Here is a 13,702-nt window from a genome sequence, read left to right on the forward strand (position 1 = left end):
AACCAAAAATGGAGGGCAGCGATCTATACTGTGTCCGCCGCTTTGTGTGCCCGCACACACGAGCAGCCGGTGCACAAGGATAGATGCACTTCTGTTTTTTTTTCCCTTTTGTTGTTTGTTTTTCGTCTGTGGTTTTTATGCGTTTGTGCGCGTGTGTCTGTTTTTAAGATAGCCGTCTCGCCTTTGATGTTCTGAAGCCGAGAGTTGAGATGAAGCAGTCACAAAATGGAGACAGAAGAAGGACCACACCTTCTGAAATAAAGCGGCGCTTCCCACACACTGTTACAGGAAATACATTTACTCTGCCCGACGACTTACACGCTGGCATTACGTCGCGAGTGTGACACATCCTTCGTCCTCCTCTACAGGGTTAACAACAGTGCTCTTGTTCCAAGTGTGACGGCCCCCGGTGCTCTCACTCTGAATAATGTAGCCTCCCAATATCAGTGACAAGAGTCTCAAAACCAAAATAGCATCTTGAGCTCCGATAAATATAGAAGGTAATTAAATCGGCAGCAGGAGAGAGACGGAGAAAAGCAAGGGAAAAGGGAAGGTCTGAGTTTTATGTGTGCAGATAAAAGTCCGCTGAGTGGAGAAAACGGTTGGATGTGAGGGAAATGCTTTTGTGGGTCCGCTGTGTTCGAGGTTCGTGTTCGGTCTGGAAAAGTGTGGGATTTAAGTGAAGTATTTCTGTAGGTCTGAATAAGAACGTATGGCAAAAATTCCCCATTACCAAACAAAAGTGCTTTACATCTCTTAATTCACCCCTTGTTAGTCCATCTCTATATTTAACTACATGGGTTTATCTGTCCAATTGTTCAACCTTTCATTGGTTTATACCAGTTGGTCCATTTATCCATTTGTTTCTTACTTGTGCACCATCTTCTAGTCCGTTTGTCCTTTGCATCTAATCTATCCATCCTTTCTTTTGTCCTTCTCTCCGTCCGTGTATCCATCTACCTACAATCCAAAAATGTATTTTCAAACTTTTTTGCACTTTTCTTCATCTAGAAGCCTTATCAAACTACTTGAATCCTTACTCAGTTTCTATTTTCTGTTCCAGACTTCCTTTCATTCTTATTTCTGTTTGTCTGTCCATGTATTTATCCACCATTAAGTCTGACCAGTCAATCTGTCCATCTGTCCTTCTTCCTGTAGTTTTATATTAACCCTGATTTCTGTAGAAACGTCTGTCGTAAATTATTGGTAAACTTCATAAACTGGATTTTTGAAAAAATGCTAATTCTGGAAAACCATTGAATGTTTAGTTAAATGTCCACCATGCAGATATCAGTTGTTGCTGATCCCGTCTTGTTTTATGAGATTTGACGGACTCTGAACCTGGATCAGAACTCGGTGTGGCGTTGAGGCCCAGCGTGCGTACAGTGAGTCAGCAGTATTGCATTGCCACGTTCTCTGGGGAGGAGACTCGGCTGTAAGCAGACGTTCGCTCCTGCCCGCATCCTCCTTACACGCGCATAAACTTTCGGCTGCAGGATTTCAGCCGTCTTCCCTCGGTTAGAAAAACCGGAATCACACGGTTGATCCGGAATGTGTCACCACTGGCATGAATGTCAGCAAAGAGGGGTTAAAGGTTACCAGGAGGGAGTCGAGGGTTGGAGGGGGGGCTCAGATCGGTTTGTCAGAGCAGCCTGGCCCCCATCTTGACATGATCCCCTCTGGGATTGTGTGTGTGTGTGTGTGTGTGTGTGTGTGTGTGTGTGTGTGTGTGTGTGTGTGTGTGTGTGTGTGTGTGTGTGTGTGTGTGTGTGTGTGGGTGTGTGTGTGTGTGTGTGTGTGTTCCAGTGAAATGTTGTGACAGAAACTGACTGACAAGCCCTTTTGCAGCTCAACACCAGCCACCGCAGAGAGACTAATGATGACAGCTCTCAGGCCCTACACATTGCTTTCTGTTTCTTCCTCTCAATCACACACACACACACAGAGTGAAATGTCTTCCTGTCCCTCACCCTCTCTTTGTCTTGTGTCTCTCCCTCAGCTACCTCTATCACACGCCCACGCAGACAATAGCATTCTGTATATTGTCTCCCTGATGCAAAGCCACAAACACACGCATGTTAACATGAAGGCTCCCACCAACACACGCATGTGCTACTGCCTGCAGTCAACCAAGTCTGCATCATACACACACATTTTTTTCCCCCTCCTCTTGTATTCGGCCTTTCTTTTAGACACATTTTTTTTTTTTTTTGCTCACACGCACACACAAACGATGCACTACTCTCTCTGTCTTGGAATTTTACATTTTGATGAAGGAGGAAGCGGAGCGACCAATCAAAGCGGCAGGAGGAGGGAGAGACCATCCGAAGGGAGACAGCGGGGTGGTTCAGAGTCGGCTCCACAGGCTGCGACCGGGCTTCCTACCCCCCGGGGTACCCTCGGCTCGCCAGGGCCAGTGGTACGATCCGGCAGGCTGCATAAGAACCCCTCCTACCCTCTCCCCCCCACACCCGCCCCTCTCCTGTCAGTGCTAGGGTGTAGCTACTGATCCCATACTACGGCGCAGAGAGCGAGAGTGAAAGGGGGAGGTGGGACATCAGGTGTCACAGCTCCACAGCCCCAGATGAGGCTGCATCACCACGACAACCGGGGGTGCCGTCAGGTGAGTCTGAGGACATGCACGCACGCTCTCGCAGGCACTACTTTGACACACAGATGGAGGTTCACATGCAGCAGCCTATTGTCACTTTTTGTCTTTGACATCTTCTAAACATTTTCCTGAAAGTGATTGTGTGCAGCATGTTCCGTATACGTGTGGGTTTGAAGCCATCAATGTACAGCTTGCGCGCGCGCCCGCGTGTGTGTGTGCACACGCGTGTATGCGTGTGTATGTACGCCATCCCTCCCAGTGTGACGGTGGTGGGAGACAAAGGGTCCCCTCCGTCTGGCGCTTCGGCACCGCTCGCGACGCCAGCATCAGATGCAAAAGTTCAGTTTCATCATCCACATACGATCGAGGGGAGGAAAGAAAAAACTCACTAGAGTGAGGATGAACCTTCCTCCGTCTCCACACACACTTCGCAAGCAATTCCTGTCAAACTCTCCTGACTCATGACGATGAAAGAGCGCGGTCACAGCGGCTGATCGCCCGGTCTGAGGGGTTGGGGCGGTGGGTGCGTTCTGAGGACAACGGCGTCTGAGGTGGCGGCGGTCATGACACTACTGTAACGTATGGTAGAGATAGAGGGTGATGGTGAAGCATAAGTGTCAAAGGCAGGGTCATCTGCCATGCACATGACTGTGTGTGTGTGTGTGCGTGTGTGCGTGTGTGTGTGTGTGTGGGTTCACTTTAAGGCATAAAAAGAAGGAGAAGCTTAACGTGTCAAACTGTTGGCCATTACTGACCGATGAACCCAGACAAAGGAGTCGCTGGATCATACATGCAGTCTCGTGTCATTTTCTGTGGGGGTGGGTGGGTGCGTGAGAGCGATGGGGAGGTGGAGGGTGGAGGGGGGGAGTAGTAATAGGAAAGGAGGGTGGGGGGACTTTGTATGTAGAACAGTAAAACGCATGTATGCACAGGAATCCCTATCATCTCGGTTCTCGTCGTCTGTCACTGGCCAAGCGTGTGCGCATTGCACCGGTCCGTCCCCCCCCCACCCCACAGCCGAGACTCGGATTCAACCTGTCCCACTTCACAGCCGTGGTCATCTTCCCATCCCACCCCCCATCCCCCCCACAAATCTCCAGCGACCGCAGAGCCGTGGGACCGGTTCAAGCCTGTCCATATGACACGAACCGATCAATCCCCTCTTTGTGCTCGCTACTGTAATACTTGTGTTCTTATCCTTAGGTGGCCTTTGTTAGAAACTGGCCATGTGATTGCAGATCTTTGCAAAAAGAGGCTCCAGTCCTAGTAATGTTAGAGATGGTAAGTCAGCGACTATAGATGAGAAATGAGCATCTAGTGTGGGACAAAAAGATAAAACTGACACTTCTTTCAATTCAGACTTTCTTTTAAAAAATTTATTTTCTTATGTAAGAAGCATTTATTCCACTTTTCTTTTCTCTCTCGCTCTCTCTCTCTTTTGGGGCGTTTACCAGTGAGCAGTGTGGCTGAGACATGGGTGGAGAACTGAGCTCAGACTCCTGACGTACAAGCTCACAGGTCGAACACTCAGAGAGACACATCAGCATTTAATGTCCAAAATCATAAAACGGTGTTGGGACTAATCAGCTGCTTATTCTCCAGCAGATGTATCATGAAATGACAATACGCAGATGATGCTATGATTTGCCTTCCTTTTTTTTTGTCTAAGTTTCGCTTGAGTTTTGGTCTATAAATGCACCAAGCACCAACATGCACTTTGATTTTAATCAAAAAACACACATTCTGTCTTCTTTAACTTGAAAAAATCGGTACAATCTTGTTCTTTTGCTTTCTGTTGACTTTAAACTACTAACTTTATCAAAAACATATTAAATTATCTTGTATTTTGAGAGAAAAACATTGTCTAAAACAGAAACTAGACGCAAATCAATACTGGGCAGAAAAAGCTGGACCAGAAGCGCTCTTTGATCTGTATCATTATTTGCAAGTACTTTTTGGCGAATCGTGAGATGAAGAACAAGCTTCACATTTTCCCTCACTGTCCTTTTTCGTCTTTCTTTTCCTATTTACAACAAAATCCATTTCTCCCCCACACCGTGGACCCCTCCTCCTCATGTGTGCCCACCATCACGGCCGCATACGTTCAGACGAGCCATGCAGCATCCCCACATACATGTCGAGTCCGCACACCGCTGCACGACGACTCGCCATCATGCATGTCCTGGTTTACACTGTGGGGGCCTCAGCAGAAAGAAACCCAACACGCACTTCAGGACTTTTCTTTTTTTTAGTCCTTTCGAGACTTTTTCAGTGACTGCGACATGAGCAGCTCAGTCGGTGAAGTAGTACTTTTCGATTACGTCTGGAGCAGAATTGCAGGAAACGAACGTGTAGCTCAACAATTACCCTAATTGAGCATTCCAGAGCAGCCTTGCAAAATGGCTGCCGAGCCTGTCTGTGATGGCCGACGAGTGTGTAGGTCTGGAAGGCGTGTGCACGTATGGCTGCATGTGTCTGCGTACATCATCAGCCTGTTTTTGTGCGCGTGTCTCTGTGTGTGCTTTTCCTAAATCTGATTGTAATTCTGCGTTTGCTTTTTCAGTGACTGCTTTGTGTCACGGGAAGCCTCTGCTGCCGGAGATCTCTACTAATCCTTACTGTAATTACCCTCCTCGGTATACCTAGACTGTAGGAGGTATTATGTCAAACTGCCTTACTGTAACAGTTGGGTAGAGTTGGGGATTATACTTCTTTTTACTCTTTCTAATAAAACTCTGCTTTTAAAAGGCGGCGCTACTTTTCAGTTTTGCATCTTTCGGGAACGCCAGCGTGTTCTTTTTATTTTTTTATTTTATTTTATTTTTTTAATTTCCCATGCCCAACATTGTCGCATGCCGAATGCGTTCTTCCAAACCGCTGACCTTGTTGTTTCCTTACAGCTCTCTGTGCCCCACCAGCCAAGCACCCGACCATCCACCCAACCAGCTATCCCGCAATCTACCAACCCATCCCTCCATCCGCCGCGGCGAAGCGAGGCCAGCAACGGTCGGAACTGGCAACCTGCAGGAGTCATCAGGGTTAGTGCTCGTTTGGCACGCCTCAGTGCCAGAACCATCTGCAAGCATCTGGCTGCAACTTGTAAATTTATAGATCTGCATTTAAACTTAAAGCCAGGAAATGAAAAAAGATTACAGCAAGAAGAAAAAAAGGAAAAAGAAGCCTCGTTTTAAAAAAGAAATTGTTCAGTCAAGTGTGACGATGTGCCGTTTCCTGTATGTTCCTTTAAAGTTTTATAGGATATTCACTTTCAGATAATTTATTCTGTAATCCTTTCATGCTTTTACTCTTGCTGATTTCTCTGTTTGATAACCTTGAGTAAAAATAGCAGCATTTCATGGTTTTTACAGACCTGAAGCAAAAAAAAGTGTTACTGGGTTGAAATGATGGAACACAAAGTTAGTTATAAAACATATTATCGATCTAGTAATGTTATCAATATCACTTTTTAAATATTTTATTTTTGTTCACTTTTTGGCAACGCTGCTCTTTAGAGTAGCTCAAAGCTAGCATTAGCCTATAAGTGAGGGCAAAGTGTGATTAATCTTTCAGCCAGCTAACTGGAAGTGCGCAGCAACATGTGGGGGAGGGGCTGCCACGTTTCTTTTCTCTAGCATCTCATGAACTGTAAGCTGGATGAATGGTGACGCAGGACGTGGACCAATTCAACCCAAATTCCAAGTAAATTATTCCACGTCCATTTCCTCATGTCAGTTGTCTAATGCGATGCATTCAAAGGTGGCCATCTTCTCAAATGTATTGTGACACTTTCACGCACGATAAGGAAGATTCTCCCATTTCCACACCCGCTCTTCCCACCGTTCCCATTAGCCTATACACACGTTCGCCGAGCGCAGATTATGAAGCATCACTGGATTAAGTTAAAGCCGTGCCGCTCTGCTAATAACTTAAACACCGCGAGCGCTTTGCCCATTTTTTTTTCCCCCTCTGCAGTTCATCTGGGACGCACTGTTAAAAAAAAAATAAAAAAGACAAAGCTGAACTAAATGAGTACCAGTGCTCAGGCCTTATCGCATCTGAGTGGGCGTGGGGCTCGTGTGTCGCCGTGTAATGGAGACGATGTGTGTGCACAAAGTGTGTATGAGCTCCATGGTTATACATACAGGAAAAAAAAAAATCTCATCCTCTATGCCTAATGTATTTGTCGAGCAGCGGTGCGGTCAGACCGAGTCAACGTGGCAACGAGGAACACTGAGCTGCACGATCGCAGGCAGCAGGGCGTGCCCCTGGATGTGTGCATTAACGTGTGTGTTGCAGCGTGAGGTGGCATGTAAGTGACTGTGAGATACCTCGGTGTGTGGATAATTGTCTCTTTTAATGTCAAAACTATTCCAGCATAATGGAGTCATTAACTTCATCCGTGTGAATACAGCAGTTCAGGGCAACTCGATGCAAACCGTTTAAAAAAAGATAACTTGGTAGCAGCAGCTGCATTTAAGAAAACACTGACGTGTCTGTTTTCTTGGTTTTACTGTCGGATAATAATCAAAAAGGAATTAATTTTGCGCAACCAGATGGTTTCATTTACATAAACTCCTGGTATTTAGTGTCATACCAACAACAGTTTAAGGGGAAAAAAAGAGGGGGGGGAGACGACTCAGTCAGAAATGTCAGGGTAAAGGACTAATCCAGTTTTCTTAACCAATTAAATTGGAATCAAATGGATGTGCACTCCAGAGTAGAAAGGAAACATGAGTACATCACTCCTGGTGTGTGTCTGCGAGTGTATACCAGTGATTGGGAGGGGAGAAAAAAAAAGGCCTTTCAGAGCAGTGTAAAAAGGAAATGGATGCTTGGCAAATGCTCAGCCAACATCTTTATCGCTGCTGCTCTCAGACCTGACCACAGCATCTCCTTAATAATGGACACAGTCGCTTCTATTTATGCACTCAATAGCACCTCGCAGCCCCTCAGTATGTTTCCAGAGATAATATTTAAGCCCAAAATAAACCGCAGACGTTCAGAAGGCAGGTTATTTGCATAAACACAATCGGTTATCTGATTTATACGTAAACCTGCAGGGGGAAAGAAAGGAGATGGCGTCTGTGTATAGAGGTAAAAAGTGTCCAAAAATTAACGGAATTACGGTTATTATTCTTATTATTTTGTGGCTGACTGCAAAGGTTTGACCCAGGCTGAGGTCTGTAGCGTGGACAGGGCGGTGCGTCTTCCATCTCTTTCTGCCTTCCTGACTCCCATCCCACAGCACAGACACCAGGCGTCGTCATCTTCCAACTCGATTTACAGACGCATTAGGAGACGCTGAGACGCGCCCATCTTGCTCAAACGCAATCAGCATGCCTCTGTGTTTTAAGAGGAAATTGAGGGTGCCATTTTTATCGACTTCTTCTGCTTCCTCCTCAGCAGACTCTGTTGGCTACAGAAAAGAAAAAAAACAAAAACGCTCAACATCAGCGGCTGGATACAGTTTGGAAGTTTATAAAACATCAAAAATAACAATTCCTGAAAAATAACAAATACAAATGCACTGCAGTTTTGTGTGGAAGCATTCATTAATCTATCTTAAGTTTTGAGTTGTTTTTTTCCGCAAAGGGTTTCACTCCAACAGATCTGAAAAAAATAAAATATCAATTTGACCTGGATTCCATCTAGATCAAAACTATCAATACAAATTGCTGGCTAATTAATGAAAATATTAAATGACATGTATTGATTTTCAAAAAAATCTTACTATTAATTTCGCATTCTGTATTTCAGCTATTTTACTTTTTTGTTCAAATCATCCAAGAAGAACTGATCTGCCTTTGTATTAGTTTTTGCCATTTTGTTTTATTTAGTGAAGACGAGCTGTCATCTGGTGACATCACAGGAGGCGTTATCGAATTGATAAACCGTCCATAAAACGTAACTTATTTTCTCTTCATGCTCGTATTTCTGTTCACATTGAAAGGTGTCCACTTGTGTTCTGTAGGAATATTTCAGGAACTATCTTTTGAATTAGTTTGGTTCTTCTACCTCTTGTGATGTCATCAACCTGAATTAAGCAAACTAGCAAAAAAGAAAAAGCAGCTTTCTTCTCTTAAAAACATAAGTAGTGAAATCCTGCAGCAGAAATCCACATTATATCACCAAGCAGTGATTTATATTGTCAATATACAAACATTGGTGGGAAAGTTTCCACTGTCTTTAATTTAGTAAAATTCAAAAGCTCATTAATTTTTGATTTTTGATGCAGTCAATATGAGAATCTGCTCCCATCCTCTGACTTTCCAGATGAAACGTCTGCGAAGTTACCAGAGTAGGAACTTCAATTCAGGTGAAGTCCGCTGGAGACGTCTTGCCATCCTGCAGTGGTTGTGTCCTGTTTGACCCTCAGCTAAACTTATGGCTCATTGAGAGGTCGGATAAAACTGAAAAGAGAGGCTGGGAAGCCAGACAAAGGGTGGGGGTTGGGAATGGCAGGGATGAAGGGATGAAAAGCGATAGAGGTGGTTTTAAAAGTGCTGCTGTGATAAAAAAAAAATTAAAAATAAATAAAAGTGGGGTATCATTGAAAAGGTGGAACCCCCTGTGATTAGATTTTTTTTTTTTTTTAAACGGGAAAATGAAGTGGAAAAATAAGTCCTGATAAGAGCGACGCTCATCATGTTTTACACTCCTCATTTCTCCCAGTGTTGCCCCGTTTCTTGTACCAGCTGTTCAGTCATCTGGTTCCCCTTAAATGTGATTTATTTTTCTCTCTTTCCAGTCAAATTCCCATCCTACCTCCTTGACATTTTTCTATTTCCCTCTCTAACCGCCACAAAAAGCGTCTTTATTTAAATCCCGGCACTATTTTTTATTTTTTTTTGAATCCTTAAAAGAAAGAGATTGATCATGCATCGCTCCAATATTGATTTTTCACACACAGCATATGCCAACGCTCATGTGCTGAATTCATATGTGCCGTTTAAGCGGCTGCATCTCTTCAGAAAACCTTTTTTTTTTTTTTCTCCTTTCTCTTTTTTCCACCCAGCAGCAGTGTAGATCTATAGCTTTCAGGTGGAGGGGGTCTCTTTCTCTCTCTTTCTCTCTCTCTGAGCATGTGGACGTTATCTTGAAATGAGGTGCTGGCTGCCATAGCAACCATATGATGAGGCAGGCGAGGCTATTTAAAGGAATTCAGCTGCTGCTCCCGTTCCCCGTCAGCTTCACACCAGTCCAGCACGAGACAAAGGCACACGTGAATTTAGACGCCTATCTCTTCAAGTACTGCTTTGCCGTTGATTCGTTCCCAGTTTTTGTGTCAACTGGTATCTTTTTTTTTTTTTTTTTTTTTTTTTTTTTTTAAATCACCGTAGTTTTTCATCAACCACACAAACACGCCTTTCTTCCCTTGTTAACAATTAAAGAAATCAAATAAAAGTGAGGCGTTTTTAATTAACGCAGATGAAAAACACTAATGCAACGTCTTGTACCGCTCGGAGCGCGTTGCACACATCCTCGATCGATTTGCATAAAATGATCGCGGACACATGCACACAAAAGCAGCATGCCTAAGCTAACACTGGCTGGTCAGTGGTGGCATTTCTAGCTGCAAATTTTAAATTATCTGCTGAAAGGGCAATTGTACTTTTATGCTAAGGTGTAATTTTTTTATTTTTTTTGTAAAACCCATAAGATTTCCACACAGGGGCTTTCATCAGAAGACCACCACGCATGAAGAAATGAGTGAGACGTAGAACTGCTCTGCTCCATGTTCCTAAACATACATTTTACACATTTTTACTCTCCATCTCATTTCTTATTGTTCATTGAAACACTTAAATGGACAGAAAATTCTGGTAGAAAGGTTAAAAGGTTAATCTCTTATCTGCTGTACACAACTCTCATCCTTAATTAGCATAGCTGGTTGTGGAGGCAGAAGCTAACTGCTAGTTTGAGAACAGTCGAATCCAAAGCGGACTTCCACCATCTTTAAACCAAGTCCAGCCTAGAAAAAAGTCGGAGTGCTTGATGTGAATGACTATTTACAAACCTATAAAGGAACAGTGAGTTTCTGTGAAGTTATTTTTGGTATTGTTCCCCCCATCCATCGTAGGCAGATGGAGGGATTTTGTTGAAAAGTGAGCAAGGCAAGTTTATTTGTACAAATCATCAGAGCAGCGAGAGGCTTACAGCTGGGGAAACAGGCCCTCGTTTGAGCTAATTTTAGCTATCTCAAACTCAGGCTTATAGCCATAGCATAAGATGGTAAATGTCCAGATATGAAGGGTTTTTTTTGTCGCCCTTCTTCTCAGTTAAACAGTTTGTTACCTTGCTACAGTAGCCGTAGCTCAGACTGCTGTGTTCTGACTGGCTTGGTGTCAGATTAGTTAAATCATTTTCTAACAAAATGAGAAACCTGGAAAAGCCCAGAAATGTTCCCTCTATGAAGTTGGGTAAAATACAGCTTTTTGAAAATTTGAGGAATTTATTTCACTTTATAAGAAAACTGACAAGTTGTAGCTTACTGAAGAGCGTCAGCCTCACTTGGTTTTGCATATTTTCAGAGTGTGTAGACTATGAAAATCCACTAATATAGCCTTATATCCAAGGACATTTTAAGATAACTGAGTTTGGACTAACTCAGCTGTTTGACTAGATGATTCTTGAATTTTTTGTAAACTCAATGCGCTATTGAATCGTGTTTGCAGAGCAACACCCGAAAAATCCACACTTTCCCTTTAATTGTCTTGTTTGCATTTTGGTGAGGAGTCACTAATTAGGTTGTTAGAAATAGGAAATTGAAGTTGGAGGAAGTGCACCACCAGTAATCTTCCTGCGTGAAACACAACAAGAGCTTTTCTGGTCAGATTAACTGTAAGATGAGAAAGTAAGACAAAAATAATACAGCAAACACAATTGTATTGATGGCTACTTTTATATTAAGCAGTTACCATCAATGGAAATAATTTAAATGATCTGTTTAACACAGGAAGATTACTGTAATCTGCTTACCTTCCCTTCCCATGTAAACAACTGTAGGCAATCGTGAGAGTTTGAAGGTTTATAAAAAAAAATTTTTCATAATCTGCAATAAAGTTTCTCAGATTGGAGTTTTCAGACTGTGCAAATCCGCTTGGGTCTTGGTCTTGGGTCTTGGTCCCCTTGGGTCTTGGGCTAGCTGTTAGCTTCAAGAACCACGACCAGCTAATCAGGATTTATATTAAATGAAGACGTCAAGGGAGTTGCCTCCAGTAGGTAAAATAATTACCTCAATTCAAGCCCCCTGAACTATCTAATTTCTTTTCTTTATCTTCCTGCCGCCAAAGTATTGCAGCCTGTTCATTCTGTGGCTTTTCAGCCTTGACACCGTCTTTAAAAAGCCAGGAATCCAGCAACGTAAGCACACTGTAAAGGGCATAAAAGTCAGCAGAACTCCGAACCGGTGGACCCAGTAGTCCCTGTTTATGTTTAATAGCCATTGATCGATATGTCTCTGTCGGTCTGCCCCAGAACAAGAATAAATATTTGCTTATTTTGGAAATTAGGCCCAGTTAAGCAGCTAAAATGAGAATGTTTAATGATTTCTGGGGTTGGTTCATCACATTTATAGGTTTTTTTGTTGTTTTTTTGCCCCCTCCCTCCCTCTCTTGCTCGTAAATCCCGTTTCTATCATGCTGATAAAGTCTACATTTCAATGTGAAGTACGGAATAATTGGCGAATCTGCTGCTGCTCTTTTATCGCTCAGTTGAGCCTCGTGTGCGGCTCTGAGAGAGCAGTCAGGAAGATTTAAAGAGCTTCAGAGAAGCAAAATTATGAGTGACCGCTCTCCTCTCGTAGCGCTCCCTCTGCTCTTCACCGCGCTCTTTATCTCATTCTAATCCCAACTCATTTCATATGCTAAGTAAAAGCTTATATCCCTCTTCACTGTACATACACACACACATTCCTCATTGCCCTGGTGTGATTATGAAATTTACATAGAGACTTTTTCTTATTTTTTTATTATGTTCTAACTGAAGCGGGGGGCTGTGGGTGGTCCAACGCCTGGCAGGTGTGGAGAGGTAGGGCACGAACTCCCAGAACGTCTCATGTCTGGATTGTTGATGTGTACATCACAGGAGGAAGCAGAAAGTTCCTTCACGTCTGCCTGTTTCTGCTCACCTTGAATGATTTCCTCAGATTCTCATTTGCATGTTCTTTTTTTTTTTTTTTCTCACAGCTGCCACAGATGAAGCGAAGATAGCAGCGAGATGAAGAGGCAGAGCTGACTCCATACCCCCAGGGGGGGCGGGATGCAGCGAGGTGGAACCACTTGCCTGCCTCCCAGTGGAGAGACTCTCCCACCATCAGAGCGCCATCTGCAGACTCGGTGGGGCGGGACAGCTGGTGTTGTGAATCAGGCCGCCGTAGTCCAGGGACCGGCTACTTCCCAACACCAGGGTCTAACCCTCGCCCCTCGCGCCCCATTAATCTCTCGCTTTCTCCTTTTATACATCATCCAAAGTCGCTGCTGCTTTCTTCTCTACTCAAGTTGATTCCTTCTTATTTTAACTTTTTTTTTTTATTCCTACTCATCTTAAAATTTTAATCCCTCTATCTGGGTAGCAAAGTAAAAATATTCAAAGTAAATGAATAAATATGTATTTCAAAATTTGTGTGTGTTTAAGTACTTATAAATGATGAAGAATTTATATTAATTACACCAAATTGAAAGTACTGAATGTTTTTTCGTTCTGGGTCGGTTCAGTCCTTTACAAGTTTATTCCTTTGTACTTTTTGTACAAACCATTTCTCGGCTTACTTTTATTTGTAGTGACGTATTTTGAGGAATTGTGGCAATAAATAACCATAAAATGCTCTGAACTCATGTCTTACCTACTATAAGTGAATGTTATTTGCTGCAAACTTTGTAAAACAACCTATTTTTTTTAGTTCTGATCCCATTTGGACCAATTGACTATTTTTGAAAAATGACAGGTACCTCTAATGACATGACACCACAATAACTCAGGGTTTTCCTTTCTCATATAATCACATTTCCTTCCAGTAGACTATTAGCAGATGACAGCAAATTAGTTTAAATCATCAGTTGTCAAAGGTGGACACAAATGGACCCATGGCTG

The sequence above is a fragment of the Poecilia reticulata genome, chromosome 11 (assembly GCF_904066995.2).
Source record: "Poecilia reticulata chromosome 11, P_reticulata-male-v2, whole genome shotgun sequence".
NCBI classification, from domain to species: Eukaryota; Metazoa; Chordata; class Actinopteri; order Cyprinodontiformes; family Poeciliidae; genus Poecilia; species Poecilia reticulata.